Genomic DNA, 21,943 nt, shown 5'->3' with positions numbered 1-21,943 from the left:
CGCCGTATGGAATGGAATGTGTGATCAACGACTCTCCAGGGTAAATTTGAGTCCAGGCGCTGGCATAAACATCAATAAATTGCCACTCATCATGATTGCTATCTTATTACTTTCATGTTGGATGCCCTTTTTTTACTTCTTCTTCTTCTTCTTCTACTTCTTCTTTTTTCTTATTCTGGGTCACTTTTCTGGCAAATTATGCTATATGGTATATCTGCGAAGTAGCTTCTGTATTTTCTTCAGATGTTGCCCGGCGCGAAGAAGAGCTTTGGGCATAGATGTGCCTATATGTTTCTGTATATCATGTGCGTTTAAAACGTGCCTGAAGATACGTTAAAGGGAAGATAAACCCCAAGAGCAATGTGGATTGAGTGAAAGCAGCAACATTAGTAGAACACATCAGTGAAAGTTTGAAGAAAATCGGACAATCGATGCAAAAGTTATGAATTTTTAAAGTTTTGGTGTTGGAACCGCTGGATGAGGAGACTACTAGAGGTTATGACGTATGAGTGGACAACAATACCAAGAAAATATAAAGAAAATACTACAAAAATCAATTTTTCATGAAAATTACAAATTCCATCAACTTGATATTGACATATGTTAAGGGTAGCAATCATTCCCCCTGCTTTCTGAAAGCGGTTGGTCCATTGCTCTTTCATAATTCTAGAAAAGCGAATTTTTGTTGAATTTCCTTTATATTTTCTTTGTATTGTTGTCCACTCATACGTCATATCCTCTAGTAGTCTCCTCATCCAGCGGTTCCAACACCAAAACTTTAAAAATTCATAACTTTTGCATCGATTGTCCAATTTTCCTCAAACTTTCACTGATGTGTTCTACTAATGTTGCTGCTTTCACTCAATCCACATTGCTCTTTGGGTTTACCTTCCCTTTAAGGTTCATTAAACCTTGGTATATGTTCTATCATTTAAATTTGTTGAATCTATGGTGTATTTATCACGAGTTATATTTCGGAGCGAGTCTGCAGAATACTCTGAAGCAAACGGTTTTTTTTTAAAACTTTTATAATAGACCTCTGACATCTAATATAACGTTTCTTGTTTGTATGCATTTTATATTCTTATTTGATAATCAAGGTACTGGATATGTAGGCAGCATTATGCTTTGTGTTACACACGTGTATAGCGGTATTATGTATACGATTCATACAAAAGCGATAATATTGTGCAAAACCATAATGAATAGTAATGAGAAAAAATAACGCAATTGCATTTTTTTGTGCCTGTCCCAGAATTAAACGTACTCTCCCACTCCCTCACACGACTTGCGAATTTCATGAATAAGAAACTTGAGTAGCAATTTTGGAAAGCGAATTGACTCGTCTCTCCCTTCTGCTAAGTAGGACCTATACTGGTTACTTTTTCAGTACCTTCAGCAGTGGTTATTCTATCTTGATTCTTTATTTGACATCTGCTTCTATCCGTCCGTTTATGGTCTACGTCATCGATACATAACATTATTAATCCCCGACTCTATACATTTAGTTTTCTTTTACTGACTTAGTTCCAAGCAGAATATAAGATGCAAGTTCGGACATACTTATTTCAATCATATTCTATTTCCGTCTTTTCCATCGCTTTATCTATTCTTTGCTACCATTGCAAATTGTGCATTGTTTCCGGGTATAATTTATCTTTCCGTATATTATATTCTTTATCATACTTACGTCTTGCTTGATTTTTTAATTGTCCAATAACATGAATTACTAAATGTATACTTTGTATAATGTATTGATTTCTGTCAGATTGATGGAAATGAAGCATTACTTGAATTGAATTGAAATTCTAAAGTCATCGTGAAACCTGTTCTAATTCAAGATGATATCTCAACGCCTCTGAATATCAACGTCATTTCCACGGTAGAAATTAGGAAAATGTCATATGAATATTTTTGTAGTATATTTGGCATAAAAATTAGATATGAACATGTTTCGGTGATTTTTTTTTTTTTTGTGTGTGTGAATATTTATATACGTATATGTGTTTGTGTGTGTGTATGTGTGTGTGTGTGTGTACATATGATAAGGGATATTCTTCACTCAGCATATGAGCTGAAACAAGTTTTGCGTTAATTTGTCAAATTTAGGCTTACGGAACTCATAAACTTGAAAAAAGTAAAATATTCACTTTGCGCTTTCCCATCAAAGTTTCGTAACAAAGCCGTAGAAAACATTTAATGTTCCATCTAACAAAACCACGCTACTTAAATCGTTAGGAAAAGCAGACAAAAGCTTTTAAGTAGTCTGCAGACAAAACTGATATATCAACTTTTTTTCGTCTCCACAAACTTAATAAATGGGCTCCCATGTTTGTTTTACACCGTTGAACATAATCATGCTTTGATACGAACGTTACCATATACCATATTATGTAGGTTTATCTGGGATCTTCAAAGAAACAATCTTTTGAAATAATCACAGTAATATGTGAGGTGATGGCTTTGCCAATTTAGTTACAGATAGAAGTCAATTTGTGTTTTTCACATAATCTCATTCTTGTATATTGTATGATATGCTTTATCTGCACTTGGTCCATTTACGGATTGATTGTTAGGTATAAATACACGGGCATTAATGAAACACTTGTGAGGTGAGTGCCGTAAAGTTTATTTCATATTTTAATATGTTTTCTTGGGATATGCAATATCACGTTTGCAAAATTCTTCCTTTGAACTTTACCCTCCTTTTCTTAAGTTCATTTTACAGAATATCGTGAATTACATGTATTTTCCCTGCAAATTGTATCCTATTGCGAAAAAAACATGTAATTACCATTTAAACTCACACGGATACAAACTTTCGTAAGCCCCACAAATTGCAAAATTTCTCAGAGAGACAATCCCGGGTGTATAGTCCTGGTTTGTGATTAAACCTTCTACTGTAGGCATGAAATGAAGCCAGACTGGTAGATATTCATTGGACAGAGAGAAAGAGAGAAAGATAGAGATCGATCTACGTCGCGGAGATTATGATGATAATCAAAGCCAGCTAATTCGATTTCTATTTCATCTTTTCACTTACAATTCTCATATTGATTTGATTTCTTCTTTGAAATAAATCTCCCTTGAATTCCACTTTTTTACATATATACGATATGTAGTACAACACTGATGCTTGGGGTTTCTGATAATCATCACTCAGTACTAATATTATTATCATCGTTGATAATTATGAAGTTGCCTTTTCTGTGACTATGTGATTCCAATTATTACTGACATGAATATCATCGTCTTTATCATTTGTCGATTCATTATTCTAATTATGATTAATTCCTCTTACTCATTTATTGCAAAGGTGGCATTATTGTTAATATTACCGTTATTATCGATTCAAACATGGTAATAATTATCCTCAAAGATGATAACAAAGCATAGGATAAACCTAATGAACTCAAAAGAATATGTAATGAATTTTATCTTCTGGAAAATGAAAAAAAAAGTATAATGGTATAACACAGGATATGGAATATTGATCATTATTCATGGGAAAAGCTAGTTTTCTTGTTCACCAGATGATAACCAAAAAAGCAATTCTTCTATTTCTCTGAAATTTAATATCTTATGTAACTTTGGAAACTTGTAGTCGCTTATAGTTATGACATGTTGTTTGATAATAACATGATAAAAGTGAAAATCTCTTCGATAATTCCATATCTTCATTAGATTACACAAAGTGATAAACGAGGCTGTTGGTTTTCAAAGAATAAGAACTAATAATTAACGTTCGCATTTCGTTCACTTGAAGATTCTTCTCGTTGAAACATTGTCTAGACATAGTTACAATCTATGTATACTACATCCTATAGTTAAGTATATCAATTTGTTTGTAGATATAAAGGCCATGGCACTACTGAAAAATATTGAAATCTCTGTTACGAATTTCAGAGACAGAATTCAGGTGAGTGAATTCGCGATTCCTGTCCTATATTGATCCAATCAATCAGAAATAAAGAATAAGATAATCACAAGAGTATTTTTTTCTTACAATGACAAAGTAATTATTTCAACCTCCGTGGCCAATCACGAAACGTACAAAGGTAATGTGCAGGTGTTAAGTCTACTTGTTTTGTTTTGTTTTGTTTTTTTGGTTGTTTGGGGAGTGCATTAATGTAAATGTAATGACACGTACATGGCCCGACCGACCCACTCTGTTTTCGTATTTGTCCTAATTCCAGCCCTTTGTGGTATCCTTGAATTCCGTCGAGGATTTATTTCCAAGAACAACACACAAGGGGCAAACAAAATGATTGGCAGATCGTTTGATTATGATCGTTGAGGGCGTGGGCGCCATAAATGTCACCCCGATATATCGTCATCGCTCATCGTCTGCTCTGACCTTGACGAAGGCGATGAACGTGACGTTTTCTGACGTCACATAGTCTACCCGCTTGTCAGCAAATCATCGACGAATAATCTTCGGACTAATACTTGTACATTGTCTCGTACAAAGCATAACACAACTCGATTTTCTACGCTTAAAGAGCAATACCACACTTTGCTCTAGTTGGATATATAGGACTCTTTTTTTATTTAAACACAAGTTTGATTTAGAGTAAGACCTGGGGGCATTTCATAAAACGTTTTGTTGATTTTTTTTGTGGACAAACTGTTTGAAGTCCTGAAATCCTTGCATCTGATAGCTGAGAGCGACTTTGTCCGACCAATTTGTCAGATATATTAAACGAGTGAAATGCCCCCAGGCAAACAGAATTGCAGAGCTTTCATGACAATCGGACTCAAAATAAGAGAGAATTTAAGATTCTCCATGGTTTTGCAATTTAGTGATAGGCCCATCAGCCGCACTTTACATAAATCTAATTGGCACAACTGACAATTCTTTCATTAAACTGTCCTCAAGTTGTCACAATATTTCCGTTTCTTGAAACTAAATTCTATAAAAATGAATACATCCTCAGCATCAGATTGATATGTTTAAAATTATAGTGTCTTGTAATAACCCTGCACCGACTTGAAGGGAACAAAGATTAAAGTTGCTGGATAAAAAGAAGTGACTCTGAATAGATCACACTGTGTACAAGTCAATAAGGGAATTGAGGTTATGACATCGTTGCTTCTTTAAAGTTTCGTCTGTTAGGCGAAAATATGTGAAACTTAAAAACTTCCATAACTTTCATTTTATTTTTATTTGAGTAAGATTAGTCTGTTTATCAAGTAAACGTGAAGGAGGTATGGAATTACTCTTATCATTCCTGACGACTTATTCCGACACAAAGCATGACGTGTAGTTTCATGTACTTTATTTCGTAAAGATACTTTATACAATGGAGCAACAGTATAGGATTTTTCAATATGCGTATAGTATAATATTATTATGTGTATATCATAGAGATTTCCACAAAGCATGTTTATGTTGTGTGTGTTGTGTGTATTTGTTCGTATAAATTATTAAAAAATGAATTGGACAAAGAAAATTCTGAATGTGTGGCAGCTGCAGAATTTTACATTGGTCCAATCATTTCATCATTTATTTTCATCATTCATATGTTACCATGTGTCATTTGAAGCTGATACTTGCTAATCCATGTCAATACTCTTGTCATCTCTTCTGAACATCATCATAATAATCACTAATAGTGTTTTTTGTGTGCATCACCAGTGGCTGATCCAGGGGGAGCGCACCGTCTCCCCCCCCCCCTTTATTTTTGTTGAAACAAAAGAAATAAAAAGAAAAACATGGGAGGGGTGTGTGCACCCCCCCCCCCTTTAATTTTGTAAAGGCGCCCCGTCTTTACCGAATTCCTGGATCCTCCCCTGCGTCACTGTGATTCTGTTAGCCGGGTAGAAAATATAAATGAAATAAAAAATGCAAAATCATTGCGTGGTTTGAGTATTCAGTTTCCAAGAACCTTTCATGGTCCTCATGTAGTTCTTTTGACTCTGGGTATCTTTCCCTCTTAAATACTCTTTGTTCTGGGACTTCTTCAAAGAAATATGCATGCCGACACTATATGCGATACGAGTGTTTACGGTATATAAAGAGAAAGGCTTCCCGTCTTCAAAGTACACAATAACTTCTATACGTGGTAGAATCGTTGGAGGGATGAATAATTCACAGGCGCGATCGACACATAGCTCTTTGGGTGTCATCCGTCCGGACGGTATAATTAGTTTCAGAATTCAGTAATCCCCGCGGAATGAGCGGATCAAATATGATATTTTGGGTCAGAAGGTCAGAATTTCAATGGAAAATTAAGGCGCACAATACAAGTTACCGATCCATTCGACCCATTGCAAGCTCTACCAGAAATGATAACTACAGGGCAGGATGGAGTTGACACCGCCAGACAAATCAGATGCGGCTTTTCTTTCACGTCGACACTTCCTCGTTTGCTACGTTGCGAGATAAGTTACTAAAATCTCGACCTGCTGACGCTGCATTCCATATTTCTATAGGAATAGAAACCGAAGGAAAGGTGTGCATAATCTCTCAAAAAAAGAACGCGAATTTCAACTACTTTTTTATACCCCAGTCTTGAGGGTATTCCAGGTTATTCAACAAAACGCTTGACAGAAAAGATTCCCAATTGGATTGAACACCTCGGAAATGATTACCATTGACACACAATTACTGGTACTTGCATATTTAATTTTCAGTGTCAGTCTTATTAGATTATCTCATTTAAATGATAACTCTCATAATAAACGATTATAAGATTTCATTGCACTTGACGCGATAACATCGTCCTCATACATAATATTGCAATGCCAGTTACGGTTTGCGCGGGCATTTCATAGCTTCGTTTTGATACACAAGAAATTCATGTGATCGCCTGGGCCAGCATATCGTTCAAAAGTTAAATAAAGCAATTACTGCCAAAAAAGAGCAGAACCTGCCATGGGGAAATCAGCGTAGTATTATTCTATCTGTGGGAAAAGAATGAATGGAATCTATCATATAGACTGACAATAGCACAAAAGCCGGAAGACAGTACTTCCGGCTGTGGTGCTCAATCTTAATGTAAATACGGGCGATACATGGTGATGCATATTGATAACTTCCTTCAAAGAGAGGGAAATGGGGACGTCATTAGACTACTCAATCTGGATCAATAATTGTACACATGAAAGATAAAAACAAAACGAAACAAAGATGCCGGTATTCCCTGTTGTGACGTAAGGACCATGGCATGTACGCAAGAATGGAATCACAAGGTGTAAGAATGTGTTTATCTGTGTTGGTGTATGGGACGCGACCACCGAGGAAAGAGTTTGAACAGCCATGTACATCAACCATCACCATCATTACAAGTATTTGGTGGCTGATGAAAAAAACAAAGGGACAAAATGTTTCCATTGTAGGAGCCAACACTCCCTGATACCCGGTCCTCCTTCTGGGGTTGAACTCGAAAGTAATGTAAGGGGAGTACATACGCGTGTTTGTGGCAATGGCTTTTCTTATGTATCCGTGTCGGCGGGTATGTTTCTATTGCTTAATCTATGAACGTGGGGTCATCTGTCAACAACGAAAGAAGAAGTCTACACATAGAATTCAAAATGGCAAATGCAAACATAAGAAAATGCGATAAGATGCACTAACAAAATAAGAATAAAAGACTAAGAACTATAAAATGCCGTTTAATCATCAAGACGACTTATGGTCAGGATTATTGGGCCATGGTATGGCGAAAGCTTACATAATTGTATCTGGCTCCTATACTCATTCGACGTTTGTCCTTTATTAACCGCCAGTGTCCTGCACTATACCATGGTAACCATAATACAAGGTATTATAAACAGATGACGGCGTGAAGGATGAACAAATCACCTGGTTAGGAGGTGATCGTGAGGGAGTGAAGACCTTGTGGCTGGACAGAGAGGTAGATAAATCGATGGAAAAACAGATGGATGGACAAAAGAGAGAGAGAGGGGGGGAGAGAGATGCCGTATACTAGTAGTATATCTTACAATTAGCGTATAATGTTCCATAATGATATGCTGCCACAAAACAAGTAATCATTGTCAGTATCTTTCGGTTGAACCGATATGGAGGAGGGGCAAGAGTAGAAGAGAATATATGTATATATATATACATAATATATATATATATATATATATATATATATATATATATATATATATATATATTATATATATATTATATATATTATATATATATATATATATATATATATATATATATATATATATATATATATATATATATATATAGGTGAGAGGAAGGATGACACGATAGACGTAGTTTGAATCCTCACTGTTTGATTTTTATTCTCAAGCTTTCGGGCCCTGCCCTATATCAAGACTGAGGATCAAAGAAATCGGACAAAATAATGATGATGGATACAGAACATGATATAGATATTGTATACAAACAATAATATGATAATACGATATTAAATTTTTTGCATACAATATCTATATCATGTTCTGCATCCATCATCATCATTTTGTCCGATTTCTTTGATCCTCAGTCTTGATAAAGGGCAGGGCCCGAAAGTTTGAGAATAAAAATTAAACTGTGAGGATTCAAGCTACGTCTATCGTCCCATCCTTCCTCTCACCTATAAACACTACTAAGCTGCGACGGCCCAGGGGTTTAACAACTGAAAACACACCTTTCACACTCACTATATATATATATATATATATATATATATATATATATATATATATATGAGTATATGAATATAAGAACGACCCAAGTCCATGGAAGACCATTTCGAGTAAACTAAAAAAAACTTCATATCTTTTTTATTTGTCCAATAATATTCTATTTAACTGTGTTGGGAAGGCAACATTGTATATACAAATTAGAACATAATTAAATCATTATGACAATTAACATTTACATTAATTGTGGAGAGGCCATTTTGTATGGTGGACTTGGGTCGTTCTTTGATTCATATACATGATATTCTGCTATAGAGATGAGAGAAGGATGAAAGAGGGCGCTATGATATGAATGTAAGAACGACCCAAGTCCTTCATTCTTACATTAATATAAGATTTAACTCATTCATTTCAGGCACTTCCGGGGGTAATTAGGATTTATCATTTATACATAAGATGAGTCCATGCAAAAGCTACAATTTCCCATGTCAAACTGAATTTGGCCAAAAATTGGACTTAAGTCGTTCTTATACTCAGGTCTTCATATTCTTCTCTGTGTTTGTGTCTGTGTCTGCCTGTGAGAGTCCGTACACTGATTTCCTCCGCACCATTAAAGTAGAATATTTAATTCAATTCAATTCAAATATATTTCCGTTTTTCAACAATAACATAATACACCTGTATACATTTCACTCACTTTAGTGACAAAAATCATGTAAACAAAACAATGTGGATTGAACAAAGTAAACAACAATAACTGTATACCTACAGTTACAATACATTGTAATGATATTGCAGGTAATTACAAGCCAAACAGATAAGATATTTTTCCCCAAAAAAGTCGACTATTACAGTGCACTCTTTTTGTTTTGTTTTGTTTTTTCTTTCAGTGTTGTAATGTAGTTGATTCCGTTGGAAAGAGCCATGTGCTCAAGAAAAGAGATGAAATCAGCAATATACACGATGTCAAACAAGAGTAGGCAAAATTTCATGCAACAAGTCTCGCCCACACACTGATGATTAAAGGAAGCACATCATTTGCACATTGAGATTAGAATCTCTGAAAGTGAAGTTGCATCAATAGAAATTAAAGGTAACATCAATTTTTTTTAAATGACGATAGGTTAAACAGATGAATAAAATAGTTGATAGGCAAAATAGATGAAAATGAACAAATTCATAAACTGAGAAAAATGTAAATAGATAATGACTAGGCAAATAGATGTTTTTGAAATTATTTTCATTTACTTTCTGTCAGATTTAAAGTGATAACCGTACTGTTCTGACACTGAAGATGCATACTACGTCTACAGGTTCGAATGCGCATTTTAACTTTGAGTAGTTTCAAAAGATTAAAAGTTTCATGCGCAAAGATTAACTATTGTTGTGAATTCCTAACCAAACGAGAGTGTGAAGGTCGTACAGCATGTCTCTTTTTATACTCTTCATGCATTTGACGCTTTTTGTGGTTCTAAACGTTATAGACACGGCATGCGATCTCCGATAAGGATGAGTTTGCAACTTACATTATTCATTCAAATCCAAATACGATTATAATCGAGAAATGTATTGCTGAATTCAACAGATATTCAACGATGACATAGTTCTGTCCTGTACAAGTTGAGAGAGCTGTAAATCAATGGATTAGTTTTCTTTGAGCCCTTCCCGATTGGGGTCAAGTGAAAAAAGTATGATTGCCTCATTAGGTAAACGCCTAAACAAGTGCTCGCAAATTGGAAAATGGATAAGTGGTGAATGTGTAAGCAGACAGTTAAAAGGCAGAGTCACGGCAAGCAAACCTTCCGCTCCATTTTCCCATAAATCTTTCCTTTTTGTTCCTCTAGAATTCATTAATAGGATCCGACTACCTGAAACAGTTGGAGTCAATAGCAATATCCGCCCCCTTAGCGAATTGTCTATTGACACACGGACTAAATGGGGAGTGGAGTGTTCTCATACTTCAATTCCATTGTTTGGAACAGGCCCATCGCCAGTATTCGCACAACGATGAACCTGGCTTCCCTCGCTTCATCGCAATCCCATCCTCCTCAATACAACAAATTTTCAATTATTACTATTTCCAGGAAGCCTGCCTTCGCGTCATATATCTTACGTCTTTTGATGAAGAATGGAGCAAATGTTACTGAAATCCCTTGGAAATCGGAATATCAGGGTCATGCGTTTTAGCACGACGAGTAGCCACGAGCTGATAAGATCGTTATAATGATAACGACAGCGTTAAACACACACACACACACACACACACACACACACACACACACACACACACACACACACACACACACACACACACACACACACACACACACACACATCTCTCACACACAAACATGCAATAAGTGATAACTTTCATGAACAGCGCTTGTATAGCATGTATAGTGCGTGTCTATATCAAGTATACGCGTGTGCGTGCATTTGTATGTGTATAATTATTCTCTTTGTATGTGGGACGGAATACACTCGTGGGTTTGCATGCCTTTGGCAACTAAAATACAGTTTGTGGTCTTTATTTCTGCGAACAATTTTTCTCAAAAGGTATAGTCTGGTATTCCCATTTCTATTAATATTACGATGGTCCTAAATGTCGTGCTTATAGAAACAATAGAAAGTTTAGCTATAGTCACTGCTTGAAGACCTACCAATAAACTATTCACCTCCCCCCCCCCCCACACACACACAAACAACACACACAGTCATTATTGATGCCTAATAAGAATTTAGCTATACTATTTGATGTGTAGAACGTGGAATTTCTTTTGATTTTCTCCAAAATCATTAAATTCATGTTCAGGTCAATGAAAGATTAGTATACACAAGACGATTATAAAGATCACAGGTCATCTAATTCACAGAATACATTTTGCAATTGTGACCACTGTCACTGTTTTGTGTAGATGTGTGAAGTACGAATTTGTTTTACATTTTTTGAAGATTGGTGTGTGTGTGGGGGGGTATGTGTGCGTATGTGTGTGTGTGTGTGTGTGTGTGTGTTCTTTTTCAAATTTGCATGAACCTCTATCATCTTCCTAGTTTAATCTGAGTCAAACTATTTAAAACAATTTGAATATGGAGTGAAAACGCTGGTCGAACACGGGAGGTCTTCACAAACAAATATTTGGATTCAAGGAATGCAGAAAGACAAGTAAAACACTCTGCGAAAATTTCAGATTATATATTCAAGTGGTGGCCCAGAGGCATAGATTTTGGGCCACCACTTTCTAAGAAAAGATATATAATTTGGTGGCCCGATCGGGCACACAATATGTAGGCAGCAATGGGGGGGGGGGGGGGTGGTGACGTGTCCCACTTTTCCGATTTTTAAAGCTCAATATACTTCCCCCCCCCCCCCCCTATTTCATTGGCATTTTTCATGATTGGTATCTGCGAACTGCGAACCAGTACATAGGTGAACACTATATTATATTGACTAAAGATTTTCCACCACCACAGTGTGCACCTGATCACTGAATATCAATTCTGAAAATGCAAAAGCTTCCTCGCGTGGGAAGGTGTGGGATTTGAACTGAACTGAACTGAACTGAACAGAGGGGGAGCCCCTAACACACCCTTCCCCCTTCGGTTCACTTTCACAAACTTACTATACAGTGAACAAGCACACGCGGATAAAGATGTATGCATATTTTTCGCCTTCGGTTTTTCCGTCCTCCACCCCCCCCCCCCATTTATTACATGAAATCCCTGCCACTTTAAGTCTGTTCTGCTATAATTATGAATTGTTCAAGTTTTTGATAGTTCTCTGTGCCAACCTCTCTAGATACAAACACCACACAAGTTGTGAAATTTGTAACGGATTATTCGAATTTTTTTCCCAAGCTTTCGTCGAGTGATAAATTAAATGACTGAGCTTCAACCAACCTTGAATTGTAGAGGGCAAGCTTTCGTCCTGCTCCTGAGAACTAAGTCACCCACAAAGGAAAGGAAGGAGACTACCAATAGGGTAGTCCTCCCCTTCGTTAACACCATATCCTCCCGTCTGAAAAGAGCATTCCACAACAAGGATGTTGATATTGCATTCAAGAGCTCTAATACCCTGAGAAGTAGACTAGTCCATGCTAAAGACAAAGTCCCAAGGCAAATAAGGTCAGGCATTGTATATAAGATCACTTGTGCTGATTGCCATGATTGTTACATCGGGGAAACCAGCAGAACCTTGAACGACAGACTCAAGGAACACAAAAGGGCACTGAGACTAAACAATCCATCACACTCTGCGATAGCTGAGCACTCTTACAACACAGGACACAACATTGAATGGGATGAGGCGCGTATCATTGACTTTGAAAGCAACTGGTTAAAAAGAAAAATAAAGGAAGCACTTTGGATCAGAAGGGTTAATTCAGCTCTCAACAGAGACTCAGGCTATACCCTTTCACCAATCTAGGGTCCAGTGATTAACAATGACAGGCAACGGCAGCAAGACAACACTCCACTGCATAAGGCTTGAGAAAGTCCTCAAGAGCAGGACGAAAGCTTGCTCTCTACAATTCAAGGTTGGTTGAAACTCAGTCATTTAATTTATCATCATTCCCAGCCGATGAAAGTTTTTAGTATCTTTCGTCGAGTGCTTCAATATTCTAATTCTACATTATAATGAATCCCAATAATCGCTCGGGGAAAATTGTATATCTCACAAAACTCATTATAAATAACTTCATGAAACAAAATACAAACGAAAAATTACTGGAATGAACCGAATCCATACCTACACGTTGCTCACGCCCACATGTATAACGTAGCGTACAATCACGTATTTGCATTAGTCCCAATTTTTTATAATCTCATTAGATTGCTTCCAACGTCTGCTATCTTTGATAGAGGAAGATGATTCTTATGGCTAAGGCTAAAGCTTTAAGCCCAAGTTCAATCACGTGTGCTATATTTGACAGGTTGTTAGGGCACATGCGAGCAGACTTGGGGCACCTGTTATAAATTACAGCTCGGACAAAAGCAGAGTCGTCCCTTTGCGCGTGGGCATTGTTCTACTGCGTCGGTAGGATAATAGAATGGACAATCATGATTTTTTTTTTTTTTTTTTTTTTTTTTTTTTTTTAGCTGATGTATGACTTGCGTTCTTACACGTGATTCTTGTAGTTCTTAGACAAGACAGTTCTCTCTCACGAATTTTCCCTCGAAACAAAGAAGAATGAAACCGAAAACTCACTGCTTCGTTGAAATGGATCACAGAAAACCTGATTCGTTAGTCCAAGACCAAAATCTCACAGAAATTTGATGTATTATGGAGATGACAGGCGAGACTCAACCAATTCCCTTTGCGCGCTTTCTTGTGATTAGGTCAATTATTCTTGCAGATACAAAATAATTTCGATCAACCATGAAACGGTTTGTCTTTGAAAGTCTTCATTTTAATCCAACCATTTTAGTCGACAAAATCGTGTGTGTGTACAACGTCTGTTTCATGTGCATTCCATATTTGTGTGAGGGCAAGTGATAAGGTGTGAATAAATTGTTTCTGCATGAGACTTTAGTAACCACTAATGGTGTCCGTCTCGTTTTATCTGAATTTTCTTTCAGTAATTTCTTTCTTTCTTTCTTTCTTTCATTTCATTAAGAAAAAAAAAAGATGGCTGGATAGCCAATATTCAGCTGGTATTCCATGGGCTTCAGTTGGACGTGAGGCGGGACCACTCTTCACCGGGTTAAACACCCTGCTCTTTGCGATGAACGAATATCGTGAGTTCTGACTCTCTTACCACAAGACCGCAAATTTATTTCCTACCTGAGGGAGAGAGTGTTTTGCCTCTTACTAGACGGGATGGTATGATTACCCACCACATTGCTCAGTAAGACTCGGAGATCGAACCCGGGTCCTTTGGATCTGGAGGCAGACGCACTGCCGACTGAGCCAAATCAACGCCCTAATTAGTTCGTCTGAATAATACAAGATTATATCTCTCTCTCCCTAAACATGTGAACATGTTATGGGCATGTTCAACACATCACCCTACAATTGGCACTATAAATGCGTGGACACGAAGATGCAGATTTTGTCAATTTGCATAGTTGACTTCATAGTTTTTAGGTCTTTCAGTCCGTGTTTTGTTATGATTGCGTTGGTCGATATTCCTTGCACATTAATCTTCCATATCTGATAACTAGATAATCTTCGGCAATTCTGTTACTTGCGTGCGGCATGAATATGATTCTATCTTTCGATAAGAATCAATAAATGAATATCTATACATGAGTGGTTGTTCACTTATCGTCAGAAACCAAGAATACTAATCATAATCAAGCTTATAATTTATCATCTCTTGTTCTGTTGACAATTTGACAAATTATTTGTCAACTAATGAAGCCTTTCCGCAAAATTTCCACTTGATTGTTTTTGTTTGGTGATTTACACTTCGTCAAGTCTTTAGACTTTTCCTCGATATCCAAGTCAAGTTGCGTACTACATTCATTCGACGGAGCTTACTCATTTCTGAAGTTACTTTGAAGTTCTGTTGAAACAGGTGCTATACTCTTGATTCAGTTTTAACTCTCTATATTGTGACAGTGAATCACTCAAGTCACGTTTCCGATTGTCCGCGCCTGTTATGTTGTTTTCGATTTTTCACGCGAAAAACACAAGTGCCAATCTACTCAGCTTTATCTATTGTTTTGTGATGAGAAGATGTACGTCAAAACCATCGTGAGTTTGTCAGAAATACCGAAAGAAGTTGGTGGCAATCGTGGCGCTATTATACGTGATGTGCCTATGAATAAAATAGTATCCCTATCAAAAGTTTACAAAGAAAGCAGAAACAAAGAAGCATGTACCTATGAACATAAGAGTAGGGAACAGAATTTCATCTTAAGCATGAAAAAGAAGTGTGATCATGACGTCATAATTGTATTTATAAAATTGAGAGATCAGGACCTACGCAATAAGCTCCTTGAGAAGATTGAAAAAAAGTCGAACAGGGAATACGCTGCAATTATTACAGATATAAAGATAAGCGTGCATTCAAAGCAAATTGCGGTTAAATTTGAGTGTTTGGATTTTTTTTCGCAACAAAAAGGAGCATAATGTGTACTTCGCGGTTTTTCTTCCAGACGCTTGGACATGTTTACAAAGCTGCGAGCATCACTGTCACGTGCTTGAAATCATTCAATAAATGCTACGTCACATTCATGGCTATAGTTGGATATCAGTTTACAAAATCTATCGAGGTACGGGTCCTCAGAGTTTAAATGAATTGTATTGAATTTATTTGCTCAGCACAAAAACAAAAAAAACCAAAATCAATCAGTGACAATGATAAGCAATCGTAACAAACTACAGAGTAAAGACTGATATATAAAATGCATGATATGATGATATGAATATGAATATGATAAGCTGAAGGGAAGCAGCCAACGGGGAATTAAAGTTTCCCTAAGATCAGGCCGACCCAGGTAAGCAGTGAAAAAAATACATTAGTGGTAATCATTTTCATATTTTTATAAACAAAGAGATGAAGAAATATACAGATGGAGGAACAGAAAAAAGAAATCTGCAATGATAAACACCATTATATTGAAATAACAAAAGCAGGTTTAAAAAAAAAGTGAATTATAATTATTTCTATGAGATAATGCCAGCCAAGAATATCGAGAAGTTATGAACAATAATTTTGTACAAAATTTTCCCTAAGTTTACGTTTGAATAAAATATATCGAAAGAGGTGGCTTTATGAATATCGTCTGGTATTGACGTTTTGAGAGAGAAAGAGAGAGAGAGAGAGAGAGGGAGAGAGCGAGCGAGAGAGAGAGGGAAACTTCTTTAACTTCACTGTTCCATTACAACGAGTCCCCTTCATTATGTACATGTAATTCATTTTCAAATCTGACCTTGCCGCGTGTTGACATATCCACTTGTTATCGGCTTTACCATCTTTTGAATAACGCCAAAGTTCAGTGGCGCTTACTTTTCCTTTGCTCTCCATATTGGTGCCTGCCTTAATTCGCACCAGGAGAACGAAATGACAATAAGGAATGTGGTGACATAACGTTAGAACAGCATTGGTAGGCGAGACGTTTTGGCAACGCCAGTCACGCCTGTCTGAGGTGTCATGCGTGGTAGCCTCAGATTACATGACTGAAATGAAGAACCCGACGTCGTGTCTTGTATCGGATCGGGTGGACATACAACAGTCTTTCATTTATACCTAAAATGTCAGATTTCTCTCCCCTCCCCCCCCCCCCCCCCCCCCTCCATCACCAGTTCACAGGACACCGACCTGTCTCATTGATATGTACGTAGATTATCATCGTCTCAAGTGGATTAGCATTTTCACTGTTGCTTTATCAATTGGTCTGTGTGAGGGTTTTTTTCTTTGTTTTGTTGCTAGGTTCTTTTGTTTTATGCCTCGGCCACAATGTGTCTCCGGAGGTACGATGTCTCCAGGTTGTCTGTCCGTTATCGATTTTATGGGTGTTACTTCGGAACCAATGGCGGTATCTAAACGAAACTTGGTATACTCAGTATTATGTACGTATATGCACGAGTGGACGAAGCTGCGTCTGTCAACTTTTGAGTGCACACGCTCAAGTTCGAAGGTCATAGGTCATGGTCAAATTCAATGATTTTCATATTTCCCCCCATATCTCTGCAGTGCCTGAAGGTATTCTCATGAAAACTTTAAACTAGTGTGTACATGTATTACCAGATACACTGATTCTCTACAGAAAGTTTTGAACAATGGGGTCAAAGATCAAATGTCAGGTGAAATTGCTACAATTTTACCTTTTACTCCATATCTCTTCAATGGCTGGAGGTAACTTCATGAAACTTCATACATAATTATATTGCCTGTGATTCTCGTGGGAATTCATACATTTGCCGCGCATAATAATATAATGTAGTGCATTCAAAATCACACACTATCTATATTAAATATATATGTATATAATTATATATATATATATAATTATGCTCTGCTTCACAGCATCGATCACTTTTCGTCAATCCTCAACAAACTATATCCAACGGATATGCCCATCGGATATATACGCTGTTTAAAATTAATTTTGTCTCCATTGGACTTACACTGTTGTATTACAAAAGTGTATACTCGGCACGATAAATAATACAGAAGGTCTACTATACAGCTTAAGCCTATTCTAGCTCTGTTTGCTTCCAGCCTTATACATAATACATCCTAAGAGGAACAAAACAGAGGGCAAGAGTGACTGGCGTACAGTTATGATAGAGGAAAGGGAAGAAGAAAATGAGAGGTTTGACTGCTTTCAGAGAAGGTTTGTCTGTTTATTAATACAAGTAGGCCTTTCACTGTTCAGCGTACCATTGCATATTTATTTTTCTTTTTTCTTTTTTCTTTTTTTTCACCCAGGTGCAGATAGACAGTTTTGTATGCCAGTTAATGGTCGGTATGGTTACCTAAGAAATTAGGTCGGGTAGCATTTACAAGTTGCAAGTTTACAAGTTTATGTACATCACACATGCATCCACATATCTTAGGATCATTGATATCCAGAGGGCAGCATTGTTTTTTCATTTTTTTTTAATATAAGGAAAAGCAATGTGCAATATGTGGAGAATTAACGGTTGTAATTCGAAAATTAATGCTATTACACGCAAAAGCAGTAATCTTATCTAAATTGACGATGATAGTGTCTAATTGCTTCTTTCCTTGTTTTCTTCTCATTCTTTATGTCGTTGATTCCCTCTGTTTAGGCCCATATGTTTATGATTATATATATATATATATATATATATATATATATATATATTATATATATATATATATATATATATATATATATATATATATATGTGTGTGTGTGTGTGTGTATGTGTGTGCGTGTGTCTCCTTAAAGTTTTCTCCTTTACACGTATTAAATGTATATCCCATTCAATCCACGCTTTACTGCTGCCGACGCTTAATGCACATTTTCCATACACTTCCTGCTTTTTGGGTTTTCATGTTTCGGTCATTATTGGGCTCGATGCAGACGTCAAATGATGTGATCGCCAAGTTCGGGATGATGGCGCTGTTTACAGCATGGGGCGCCACACACGTTCACATCTTCAGTAGATCGACACAGCACAAGCTGATTTACGTTGTAGAAGCTTTGTGTGTCTCTGTGTTCGTATAAAATGTGCACGTCAGCTTATTGAGTGGTGATCAACAGACGCATAACTTGAAAATAATCAACGTTGATTGCCACAATTTTAATCGAGACCAGATCTGTAGTAGTACAGAATTTGATTATTTATAAATCACAAAGCCATCAATTTGTAATATACATATACACAAATTGAAAATCAATGATGGTTAGTGCATGTTACAGTATTCATTGGGTACAGAGCAAAGGTTTGCAAAATCTGATTTTGCCGTTTGTTTGCAGTCCCGGACATTTCATACTACATTGCATTGGCAAGATGTAAGTTGCACAATAGACACGTGTTTAGATAGCGACCCAATGGCATTAGAATGCGTAAAATTTAATCAAGTAACATGTATCTTCCGTGCCTCACAGAGACCAAACAGTATCTTAACAGTTTCAATGAAATAAAAAAAAAAAAGGAATACGAAACAAAATTACACCTTCTCATTTCTCAGTACGACAAAAATGTTATTGTGGTAAGAAAAGCTACTTGTTTTCACTCATTAAATGCATGTACAGGTCTACTTTCCCACAGATCACACAACTAAATCAATTGTCCAAAGTAATCACATAGTAAAACAGGAATTCATTTCAAAGCAGCCACACGGAAAGTAAACCTACGCAGAAAAAAAAAATAACAACTGAAGTCCCCTTCGTAACCTTTAGCCCTTTCTTACTTTTTGCTAGGTCAATATGGAAACACCTAATTAGATGATCGCTATCAATATTCTATCATGTAACCCTCCCCCTTTTTTCAGTTACAGAGAAATCACATTGGTGAAGGACTGTTGCAAAGTGCATATCTGTACTAGATTCTGGTAGAAAATTTTTTTCTCTGTACAATGCCAGGATTTTGCAGAGGAGGTCTAAAAATTCGGATTCACCTAGATCACTGTAAATTACCATTGCGGAACAAGTGTTAAATACCAATGGTGTGTCCACGTTGGCCCGAATTCACGAAGGTGGTACAAACGAAATCATGGTTTAAACCATGGACAAAAACCATGGAGCGCCAAGTGTCGCATGGAATATTTCGTTACGGAATCAGTCATTTCGTCGATTAGATGATAATTTTGGAACGAAATGACAACATTTCGTCCACGAAATGATAATTTCGTTAGCGAAACGGTCATTTTGTCAACGAAATGGACAATTTCGCAACGAAATATTCCGTGCGACACTTGGCGCTCCATGGTTTTTGTCCATGGTTTAAACCATGATTTCATTTTGTACCACCTTCGTGAATTCGGGCAATTGTGTCTATCTGAGTGACGAATTATTTGACATTGTTAGTGGCGTAGGAATGTCCCTGGGTGTGTAGGTATATGTCTTGGATTATTATGTGGATGTGTGTGTGCGTGTGTATGTATATGGGTGCGTGTGTGTGAGTGGGTGTGTGTTTATGTGTGTACCCGGACATGATGAAATCCAACTGAATTCAATGAAATAAACAAAGAAACTATGACTAAGGTGATACATTATAACTGATTTTATTATGATAAATTCCCTTTAGTAATACGCATTATAGGTAGATATACTATGTAACACTGCCACAACCTGTACACACTCAATTAAAACAGTATCAAACATTAAGAAATACAAACTTACAACAGTAGATGCCTTTCTATGATGTCTTCAGCAAAAGTTTTAAAATACCTGGAATTTGATAGTCTTTAACTTCATATTGTCGCAAAAATACACACACACACACAAACACACAAACACTTTGTGTCTGTAATATTAAAGCTTTTTAAAGTTCAAACATGATTCATCAACTTGCAACGGATCCCAAGTCATTCTTTTTCCCCACGTGCGTACGTGTGTGCGCGCCAGCAAACGTTCATGAATGCCATTATTCAACGCAGCCTATAATGTCTGAGGTCATTACTAATACACTGCTTCCCGCTAAAAAAAAAAAAAAAAAAAAAAAAAAAAAAAAAAAAAAAAAAAAAAAAAAAAAAAAAAAAAACCCAAAAACTCTGAACTTAACATTGTACTATGTGCAGTATAAGTCTGACAGACAGCGAAAATACTGGAGTCTTGAAATATTCTCCCATGGCACTACTACAGTGCGCTCCCGTTATAACCAACGCGGTTATAACCAGTGATAACGAAATTCTCGTTACAACGAAATGAAAATCAGGTCCACGACTTATCATCTATACATCTTTGTACACTTGGCTGTTCGGCAATAACGAAATTGCGATATAAAGTTCCCGAGGACTTCGTCATTAAATTTTTTAAAAAAATAGACGGTAAGTGTGAACATATTTCTTTATTTCATATACACTTCTGATGTTCGTATATACCCAACTTGCGTAGTATTTAACTTTCTTTTATGTGACCACCTCTAGAGGAAGATCCCATTATACAATTCTCAAAAGAAATTCGTATATTGCCTTAACTGTTTAGTTTGGTCACGTTCGTTTGACATTGAGATGAAATGCATTTGTGCGTCTCCACATTCCTCGGATTACTGATGCTGCAGTATGAGATACATAGTAGAATACAACAACAAAGTGATGGTATAGTTTTGGTTGAGATGGGGGATGCAGATTTTAACTTTTTGAGAGATAATCTAGAAACTACACTGAATTTATGAATATGATATCAAACAGCATACACTTCTAAGAAGTATTCAAAGTTTATTTGATGAAAATCGGCTTTGAAATGACTGAGATATGCAAAAACAAAGTAAAACAAATTGGTCCTAATAAAAGGTGGGTCCCACCTTTTATTAGGATCACCACTCTGTTTCTGGATCTCTCAGTCATCTAAAAACTAATTTTAATCAAATAACTTTCAGTACCTTTTAGAAGTGTATGCTCTTTAATACTTCATATAAGTGGTTTCTAATTATGCAAAAAGTTAAAAACTGAATCCCCATCTCAACCAAAACCGTACCATCCCTTTGACTCAATCAAGTCCAAGAGACTGCATTATTATGGTTTTCATGCTATCTGTTTGTATTACAAATGTATCATTCATTGTCAGTATTTCAGAAAGTAGAATAAAAACGTCCCTTATAACTAAGCCATATTATAAAAAAAAAATCAAAATCAAAATCTCTGACCTGCTGGATTCATAACTGATCCAATTTGGCAACACGTGATTAAAAAAAGAATAGTTTTAGTCTTTATTTACCTATTGAATATTTGCTAACACTTCAGTCCTTTTT

Source organism: Diadema antillarum, unplaced genomic scaffold (genome assembly GCF_040938485.1).
Source record: "Diadema antillarum isolate AM-2024a unplaced genomic scaffold, OU_Dant_1.0 seq00001212_RagTag, whole genome shotgun sequence".
NCBI classification, from domain to species: Eukaryota; Metazoa; Echinodermata; class Echinoidea; order Diadematoida; family Diadematidae; genus Diadema; species Diadema antillarum.
Note: the sequence above shows the minus strand (reverse complement) of the source record.